The sequence below is a fragment of the Oncorhynchus masou genome, unplaced genomic scaffold (assembly GCF_036934945.1).
Source record: "Oncorhynchus masou masou isolate Uvic2021 unplaced genomic scaffold, UVic_Omas_1.1 unplaced_scaffold_1417, whole genome shotgun sequence".
Classification (NCBI taxonomy): Eukaryota; Metazoa; Chordata; class Actinopteri; order Salmoniformes; family Salmonidae; genus Oncorhynchus; species Oncorhynchus masou.
The window spans coordinates 96,408-107,058 of record NW_027004117.1 but is presented as its reverse complement, the minus strand read 5'-3'; the positions used below and the strand labels follow the sequence as shown (position 1 = coordinate 107,058).

General features: G+C 48.8%; 1 pseudogene; it reads right to left on the bottom strand.

Annotated features, from left to right (window-relative positions):
• Window positions 1-2,850: 2,850 nt before the first annotated feature.
• LOC135530779 (lysosomal cholesterol signaling protein-like) overlaps window positions 2,851-10,651 on the bottom strand; it is a 35,882-nt pseudogene continuing 28,081 nt past the window's right edge.

The following is a 10,651-nucleotide window of genomic DNA, read 5'->3' as shown; positions in this document are numbered from 1 at the left end:
TCCTACAAGGCTGAGGCAGTCAGGATAAACACACAGCACCTCATCCTACAAGGCTGAGGCAGTCAAGATAAACACAGAGCATCTCATCCTACAAGGCTGAGGCAGTCGGGCTAAACACACAGCACCTCATCCTACAAGGCTGAGGCTGTCAGGCTAAACAAACAGCACCTCAGTCACTTAACATCAACATTTTGTTTCTCCAGATAATTGAAGGTAGAATCTGCAAAGGAACATCATCATACACCGCCGGGTCACTTCCTGCTTAAAGTCACACCGCCGGGTCACTTCCTGCTTAAAGTCAGACTTCAACAACAACACAATTCCTATGTGAGGGGGAATTTAAACAAGAGTATCAGTGTTAAGTGCAAAAACTCACTAACCCTGCTTGTTAATACTCAAAGACATTTGTATCACATCGATAAAACCTCAGAGGACAACATACCAGAGCATTTTTTTTAACCTTTATTTAACCAGGCAAGTCAGTTAAGAACAAATTTTTATTTTCAATAACGGCCTCGGAACCGTGGGTTAACTGCCAGAACGACAGATTTGTACCTTGTCAGCTCGGGGATTTGAACTTGCAACCTTCCGGTTACTCGTCCAACGCTCTAACCACTAGGTTACCCTGCCGCCCCCATCATGATGTCATGATATTAGGAACAATAAATAACAATGCATATTCATGACTGATCAGAACATTATTGGCATAAAATGAGCATTAGAAACATTCTCCACATGTATTCCACACAGAATGTGGACACGCTGTCTACATGACCAGGCAGGACATGTGTTCCACACAGAATGTGGACACGCTGTCTCCTTGACCGGGCAGGGCATGTGTTCCACACAGAATGTGGACACGCTGTCTCCTTGACCGGGCAGGACATGTGTTCCACACAGAATGTGGACACGCTGTCTACTTGACCGGGCAGGACATGTGTTCCACACAGAATGTGGACACGCTGTCTCCTTGACCGGGCAGGGCATGTGTTCCACACAGAATGTGGACACGCTGTCTCCTTGACCAGGCAGGACATGTGTTCCAGGAAACCATGTCAACGCATGGCCTTTAAAAGCTGACTCAGGCAGATGATCTTCCACAAGAATGTTGGAGGCCACGCTCACCTTGACTTTGAACAAAACGATGTGTCACAGACAAGCTGGACACGCTAAAGCTTTGTCTTGGTTGAGCCAGACAGGCTGACATGGGTAACATAACAGTGGAAAAACGTTTAAACCTTCACCGACTTTCAAGTACATTACAACAGTATTACAGTAGTCTTACAAAACAACACGTGTTGCATACAGAGAATGTGGAATAGTCTCAGTGCAACATTTCAGTCACTGCAGACTTCTCTATGTCATGCAAAGAAGTCTCTCTGTGATGCTGGTGGAGCTGGTGGATTTGATTGGTTCAGCTGGGATAGTAGCTGACTCAGGATGGGCACACATGGTTCCACACAAATGGCACCCTATTCCCTTCATTGACCAGAGCCCTGTTCCCTTCATAGTGCACTACTGTTGACCAGAGCCCTGTTCCTTGACCATAGTGACATCTTGACCAGAGCCCTCTCTTGACCAGAGCCCTGTTCCCTTCATAGTGCACTACTCTGACCAGGCAGGACATGACCAGAGCCCTATTCCTTCATAGTGCACTACTTTGACCAGAGCCCTATTCCCTTCATAGTGCAAAACTCTTGACACAGAGCCCTATTCCCTTCATAGTGCACTTGGTTGACCAGAGCCCTATTCCCTTCATAGGCAACATAACAGTGACCAGAGCCCTTTCCCTTCATAGACTTTGACCAGGTACATTACAACAGTATTACAGTAGTCTTACCAGAGCCCTGTTCCCTTCATAGTGCACTAATCTCAGTGACCAGAGCCCTTTCAGTCACTGCAGACTTCTCTATGTCATGCAAAGAGCCCTGTTCCCTTCATAGTGCATTCTGACCAGAGCCCTGTTCCCTTCATTGAGTGCACTACTCTTGACCAGAGCCCTATTCCCTTCATAGTGCACTTCTCTTGACCAGAGCCCTGTTCCCTTCATAGTGCACTACTCTTGACCAGAGCCCTATTCCCTTCATAGTGCACTACTCTTGACCAGAGCCCTATTCCCTTCATAGTGCACTACTCTTGACCAGAGCCCTGTTCCCTTCATAGTGCACTACTCTTGACCAGAGCCCTATTCCCTTCATAGTGCACTACTCTTGACCAGAGCCCTGTTCCCTTCATAGTGCACTACTCTCAGCCCACCATCTTTCTTTCTTATTGGGTTCATTCAGGAGGGTGCAAACGTTACAAAAATGTTCAGATAGAAATGTATGACACAGAACAGATATGATTGTCTGATCTGTGGAAATGGGAACGCTAAATGGTGTCAGCTCTATCTCATTATATTTCCATCTGAACGTTTCATCTCACTGAATAGCAGTGTTGTAATATTCTAATCCACGACTTAGGAGTCAAGGTTTAGGACTTAAAAATCAAGGTTTAGGACTTAGGAGTCAAGGTTTAGGACTTAGGAGTCAAGGTTTAGGACTTAGGAGTCAAGGTTTAGGACGTAGGAGTCAAGGTTTAGGACGTAGGAGTCAAGGTTTAGGACTTAGGAGTCAAGGTTTAGGACTTAGGAGTCAAGGTTTAGGACGTAGGAGTCAAGGTTTAGGACGTAGGAGTCAAGGTTTAGGACTTAGGAGTCAAGGTTTAGGACTTAAAAATCAAGGTTTAGGACTTAGGAGTCAAGGTTTAGGACTTAGGAGTCAAGGTTTAGGACTTAGGAGTCAAGGTTTAGGACGTTAGGAGTCAAGGTTTAGGACTGGAGTCAAGGTTTAGACTTAGGAGTCAAGGTTTAGGACTTAGGAGTCAAGGTTTAGTGACTTGACAACAACACTGCTGAATAGTAACCCCCCCCCCCCCTCCCTCTCTGGGAACATTACATGGCCACAGGAGGCATACTGCTGTTCCTCTCCATCGGTGGCATCCAGCTCCTCTCAGTGAAGCGGTAGTGTAGCAGGGTGTCGTCCCTGAAGCCAAACTGGTGTGCGAGGTGTTGCAGTATCCCTCCTTGCTGGAGCTGAGCCCCATAGAGCTGGGCTTCCCCCCTGTCCCGGGCCAGACCCACCCTCACCAGCCAGTCCACCAGATCACTGCCCAGGAAAGTGACCTGAGTCCGGGCCTGGGATGGAGGATAAGTCCCCTGACCAGGTCTCTCCCTGGAGCGCTCCCTCTCCTGAACCCTCTCCCCCTCACACCTGCGTATCAAAGGGAGGATTCAGCCACTGTCCCAGGGTTCAGGCTTTCCCCAGAAGCACTAGGGTGGAGATATGAAGGAAGAGGAGAAAGGACAACGGACAGAGAAAAGGAGTGCTAGTGAGGATGAGAGTTCCGTAAGAGAAACAGGAAGTCAAGAAGGTGAAAAGTAGCTACCAGGATTGTGTACCACTCCAAAACCAGAATGCATTACCAACGAAGAAGACTGTGGTAGGTTCAGTCCGTTCAGTGTACAATAATGCATTACCAACGAAGAAGACTGTGGTAGGTTCAGTCCGTTCAGTGTACAATAATGCATTACCAGCGAAGAAGACTGTGGTAGGTTCAGTCCGTTCACAGAGTGTAATGCATTACCAGCGAAGAAGACTGTGGTAGGTTCAGTCCGTTCAGTGTACAATAATGCATTACCAACGAAGAAGACTGGTAGGTTCAGTCCATTCACAGAGTGTACAATAATGCATTACCAGCGAAGAAGACTGTGGTAGGTTCAGTCCGTTCACAGAGTGTACAATGCAATAATGCATTTCTAAAGACAGGATTAGTGGTAGAAACATGCAAGATATTATCTGGGGTAAAATCCCAAGCCATGCATAGAGAGGATGTTAGTAGAGAACGAGTTCAACTCGTAGGTAACATGCATTTAAGAGTCAACCGTTTATTTTTTAAATTGTATTTATAATTTTTTTTAAATAATTTTACCCACTTTTTCTTCCCATTTTTGATATCCAAATTGGTAGTTACAGTCTTGTCCCATCGCTGCAACTCCCGTACAGACTCTGGAGAGGTGAAACACAACCCTGCCAAGCCGCACTGCTTCTTGACACACTGCTCGCTTAACCCGGAAGCCAGTCGCACCAATGTGTCGGAGGAAACACCGTACAACTGGCGACCGTGGCAGCGTGCACTGCGCCCGGACCGCCACAGGAGTCACTAGAGCACGATGGGAAATGGACATCCCGGGCCGACCAAACCCTCCCCTAACCCGAACGACGCTGGGCCAATTGTGTGCCGCCTCATGGGTCTCCCGGTCGCGGCCAGCTGCAACACAGCCTGGGATCGAACCAGGATCTGTAGTGACGCAGCTAGCACTGTGATAGAGTGTCTTACACCGCTGTGACACTCGGGAGACCCAAGTCAACGGTTTTAATATAGATTCTAGAGCTTTGATTCTGCACCAATCAGACGTGTCCTGGGAGTGAAATCATGCTACAAAAAATGATAAATAAATGAAATAAATGATCATTGATGTTTATGTTGTGGCCTACCTTCTGATGGACACTATGTCCTGAACACACTGGTCTTTATGATAGCGGACAAACTGAGTGCAGGTCAGCCTGATCTCCTCTGGAACCACAGGGGGGGGCTCCTCCTCACTCTCCCTGCCCTGCCATAGGCTCACTAACCTGGGGGACAGGACACACACAGGCCCCTTAGAGGGCAGAACAACCACATCTTCTACAGCCACACTACCTGGCTCAGGCAAGTCTGACTTAGATCAGGCCCTGTGCTGACTTTGGGACAACATACAGGAGGAGGTGCTGATGTTGGGACCATACAACATACAGGAGGAGGTGCTGATGTTGGGACCATACAACATACAGGAGGAGGTGCTGATGTTGGGACCATACAACATACAGGAGGAGGTGCTGATGTTGGGACCATACAACATACAGTAGGAGGTGCTGATGTTGGGACAATACAACATACAGGAGGAGGTGCTGATGTTGGGACAATACAACATACAGGAGGAGGTGCTGATGTTGGGACAATACAACATACAGGAGGAGGTGCTGATGTTGGGACCATACAACATACAGGAGGAGGTGCTGATGTTGGGACCATACAACATACAGGAGGAGGTGCTGATGTTGGGACCATACAACATACAGGAGGAGGTGCTGATGTTGGGACCATACAACATACAGGAGGAGGTGCTGATGTTGGGACAATACAACATACAGGAGGAGGTGCTGATGTTGGGACAATACAGCATACAGGAGGAGGTGCTGATGTTGGGACAATACAACATACAGGAGGAGGTGCTGATGTTGGGACAATACAACATACAGGAGGAGGTGCTGATGTTGGGACAATACAACATACAGGAGGAGGTGCTGATGTTGGGACCATACAACATACAGGAGGAGGTGCTGATGTTGGGACAATACAACATACAGGAGGTGGTGCTGATGTTGGGACCATACAACATACAGGAGGAGGTGCTGATGTTGGGACCATACAACATACAGGAGGTGGTGCTGATGTTGGGACCATACAACATACAGGAGGAGGTGCTGATGTTGGGACAATACAACATACAGGAGGTGGTGCTGATGTTGGGACCATACAACATACAGGAGGAGGTGCTGATGTTGGGACAATACAACATACAGGAGGTGGTGCTGATGTTGGGACCATACAACATACAGGAGGAGGTGCTGATGTTGGGACAATACAACATACAGGAGGAGGTGCTGATGTTGGGACCATACAACATACAGGAGGTGCTGCTGATGTTGGGACCATACAACATACAGGAGGTGGTGCTGATGTTGGGACCATACAACATACAGGAGGAGGTGCTGATGTTGGGACCATACAACATACAGGAGGAGGTGCTGATGTTGGGACAATACAACATACAGGAGGAGGTGCTGATGTTGGGACAATACAACATACAGGAGGAGGTGCTGATGTTGGGACCATACAACATACAACGATGCACTATGCTCTCTGAAGTAAGTACCTAGTTCCTCGCTCACCTCTTCTTGAATGGCAGAATGATCAAATGCCTGTCCAGGCCAAAGATACCAAACGAAATGAAGCCCTGAGAAACACGAGAGGTAAAGTAAGCATCGGTCAAATCCCTTCGTATTCTCATGATCTAATAGACACGAGAATGTACCTGTCCATAGTTGGCCACAGCACAGAAGAACTGCAGCTCCAGGTACAGTCTACCAGGGTCCTGGTTGAACAACCACCATAGACAACTGGACAGGTTCTGAAAGACATGCGAGAGGGGGAATGAAAAGCGCACTTCAGAGTTAACAATGCCGATTCAGGGAAGAGGTTGGAGATTGGAGTGAACTAGTGCACACTTCAGGGACAAGGGTAGGTAGAGAAAGGGGACACGGCCAAGCAATAAAAGAATAGAACAGGAGAACAGAATTGAACAGAGTAGAACAGAACAGAGCAGAGCAGAATAGAATAGAGTAGAACAGAGTAGAGTAGAATAGAACAGAATAGAACAGAGCAGAACAGAATAGAACAGGGTAGAGTAGAATAGAACAGAATAGAACAGAGCAGAACAGAATAGAGTAGAGTGGAACAGAACAGAGTAGATTAGAATAGAACAGAACAGAGTAGAACAGAGCAGAACAGAATAGAGTAGAACAGAACCGTAGATAGCACTCACAGCCAGCAGGGAAACTATGAGGAGTAGACACAACAGGACGTGTCTGACCAGCTGTCTGTCATCCTGGACCGGTGGACTACGCTGCTGCTGGGTTTCACACAGCGCCCCACACTGGCCTGGAGGGTACAGTACAACAAGTCAACAGGGTTGTATTCATTACTGCACACCGTAGCAAAACGTTTTGCGACAGCATCACAGTCAACACAAGCCACAGTGGACACAACAGGTCAGCACGGCCCGAAGTATCAGCCCATAAACCTAGAACACAACTCTAAACAGAGCTGTAGTCATTCACGTTGTGTTCCTGTACCTGTTAGAGACGTGGGAGTGTCCTTCCTGGTGGCGCCGTAGATCATGTCGGGCACGGGCTGTGTACAGCTACAACAGTCTGGGTGGAACACAAAAACACACAAACACAGTTCTGAGTTAAATCAAACTACTGTTTATTAGGTTGGCAATTTAAGGTTTTACATACGAAGTTCAACACAAAATCTCCAGTAAACCAATGCACCCAAGTTTACAGAACTAGAAAAAACAATAATGTGTCTAGTGACCTACCACTGTTGTTGCTGGTCTCTGGTGCTGAGGGCTCCAGTGAGTGGGTCTGGTCCTCCTGGTGTCCAGGGGGCCTCAGGTCCTCTATAGTACCTGTGTTGGAGGGCTTGGTAGTTCAGGTCCTCCTCCAGGGTCCTTATAGGTGTTGGAGTTCTCCTGGTTCCAGGGGGCCTCCCTTATAGTACCTGTGCCCTGGGCTTGGTAGTTCTGGTTCTCCTTGGTGCCCTGGCTGAGACCCATCAGAGAGAAACCACCTACCAAGATGCTGCAGGAGACTACTACTGCAGTACTGATGATCTGAGAGAGGGGAAAGAGAGAGAGAGGTAAACCTTTAGGACTGGCTCCAGATCTATGTGATCTGTAAAACCTGTAGAACTGGCTCCAGATGTGTGATGTGTAAAACCTTTAGGACTGGCTCCAGATCTATGTGATCTGTAAAGTGTCAAACCTTTAGAACTGGCTCCAGATCTATGTGATCTGTAAAGTGTCAAACCTTTAGAACTGGCTCCAGATCTATGTGATGTGTAAAGTGTAAAACCTTTAGGACTGGCTCCAGATCTATGTGATCTGTAAAGTGTAAAACCTTTAGGACTGGCTCCAGATCTATGTGATGTGTAAAGTGTACAACCTTTAGGACTGGCTCCAGATCTATGTGATCTGTAAAGTTAAAACAGGACTGGCTCCAGATCTGTGATCTGTAAAGTGTCAAACCTTTAGGTGGCTCCAGATCTATGTGATCTGTAAAGTGTCAAACCTTTAGAACTGGCTCCAGATCTATGTGATCTGTAAAGTGTCAAACTTTTAGGACTGGCTCCAGATCTAGAGGAAGGCAGAGTGTATCAGGTAAAACCTTTAGACCTGGCCCAGATCTCTGTAAGTGTAGTCAACTCAGGGAGAACTATACAGTGGATCTGTAGTAAAATCCTGGCCCCTGAGCCCTGCCATAGAGGAAGGCAGAGTCTATAGTATCAGGCATCCTCTCACCTGAGCCCTGCCATAGAGGAAGGCAGAGTCTAGAGTATCAGGCATCCTCTCACCTGAGCCCTGCCATAGAGGAAGGCAGAGTCTATAGTATCAGGCCCTCTCACCTGAGCCCTGCCATAGAGGAAGGCAGAGTCTACAGTATCAGGCATCCTCTCACCTGAGCCCTGCCATAGAGGAAGGCAGAGTCTATAGTATCAGGCATCCTCTCACCTGAGCCCTGCCATAGAGGAAGGCAGAGTCTATAGTATCAGGCCTCCTCTCACCTGAGCCCTGCCATAGAGGAAGGCAGAGTCTACAGTATCAGGCATCCTCTCACCTGAGCCCTGCCATAGAGGAAGGCAGAGTCTATAGTATCAGGCATCCTCTCACCTGAGCCCTGCCATAGAGGAAGGCAGAGTCTATAGTATCAGGCATCCTCTCACCTGAGCCCTGCCTCCAGAGTCTATGTATCAGGCATCCTCTCACCTGAGCCCTGCCATAGAGGAAGGCAGAGTCTAGAGTATCAGGCATCCTCTCACCTGAGCCCTGCCATAGAGGAAGGCAGAGTCTACAGTATCAGGCATCCTCTCACCTGAGCCCTGCCATAGAGAAGGCAGAGTCTACCAGGCATCCTCTCACCTGAGCCCTGCCATAGAGGAAGGCAGAGTCTATAGTATCAGGCATCCTCTCACCTGAGCCCTGCCATAGAGGAAGGCAGAGTCTATAGTATCAGGCATCCTCTCACCTGAGCCCTGCCATAGAGGAAGGCAGAGTCTATAGTATCAGGCATCCTCTCACCTGAGCCCTGCCATAGAGGAAGGCAGAGTCTATAGTATCAGGCATCCTCTCACCTGAGCCCTGCCATAGAGGAAGGCAGAGTCTATGTATCAGGCATCCTCTCACCTGAGCCCTGCCATAGAGGAAGGCAGAGTCTATAGTATCAGGCATCCTCTCACCTGAGCCCTGCCATAGAGGAAGGCAGAGTCTATAGTATCAGGCATCCTCTCACCTGAGCCCTGCCATAGAGGAAGGCAGAGTCTATAGTATCAGGCATCCTCTCACCTGAGCCCTGCCATAGAGGAAGGCAGAGTCTATAGTATCAGGCATCCTCTCACCTGAGCCCTGCCATAGAGGAAGGCAGAGTCTATAGTATCAGGCATCCTCTCACCTGAGCCCTGCCATAGAGGAAGGCAGAGTCTATAGTATCAGGCATCCTCTCACCTGAGCCCTGCCATAGAGGAAGGCAGAGTCTATAGTATCAGGCATCCTCTCACCTGAGCCCTGCCATAGAGGAAGGCAGAGTCTATAGTATCAGGCATCCTCTCACCTGAGCCCTGCCATAGAGGAAGGCAGAGTCTATAGTATCAGGCATCCTCTCACCTGAGCCCTGCCATAGAGGAAGGCAGAGTCTATAGTATCAGGCATCCTCTCACCTGAGCCCTGCCATAGAGGAAGGCAGAGTCTATAGTATCAGGCATCCTCTCACCTGAGCCCTGCCATAGAGGAAGGCAGAGTCTATAGTATCAGGCATCCTCTCACCTGAGCCCTGCCATAGAGGAAGGCAGAGTCTATAGTATCAGGCATCCTCTCACCTGAGCCCTGCCATAGAGGAAGGCAGAGTCTATAGTATCAGGCATCCTCTCACCTGAGCCCTGCCATAGAGGAAGGCAGAGTCTATAGTATCAGGCATCCTCTCACCTGAGCCCTGCCATAGAGGAAGGCAGAGTCTATAGTATCAGGCATCCTCTCACCTGAGCCCTGCCATAGAGGAAGGCAGAGTCTATAGTATCAGGCATCCCTCTCACCTGAGCCCTGCCATAGAGGAAGGCAGAGTCTATAGTATCAGGCATCCTCTCACCTGAGCCCTGCCATAGAGGAAGGCAGAGTCTATAGTATCAGGCATCCTCTCACCTGAGCCCTGCCATAGAGGAAGGCAGAGTCTATAGTATCAGGCATCCTCTCACCTGAGCCCTGCCATAGAGGAAGGCAGAGTCTATAGTATCAGGCCTCCTCTCACCTGAGCCCTGCCATAGAGGAAGGCAGAGTCTATAGTATCAGGCATCCTCTCACCTGAGCCCTGCCATAGAGGAAGGCAGAGTCTATAGTATCAGGCATCCTCTCACCTGAGCCCTGCCATAGAGGAAGGCAGAGTCTATAGTATCAGGCATCCTCTCACCTGAGCCCTGCCATAGAGGAAGGCAGAGTCTATAGTATCAGGCATCCTCTCACCTGAGCCCTGCCATAGAGGAAGGCAGAGTCTATAGTATCAGGCATCCTCTCACCTGAGCCCTGCCATAGAGGAAGGCAGAGTCTATAGTATCAGGCATCAGCTCTCACCTGAGCCCTGCCATAGAGGAAGGCAGAGTCTATAGTATCAGGCATCCTCTCACCTGAGCCCTGCCATAGAGGAAGGCAGAGTCTATAGTATCAGGCATCCTCTCACCTGAG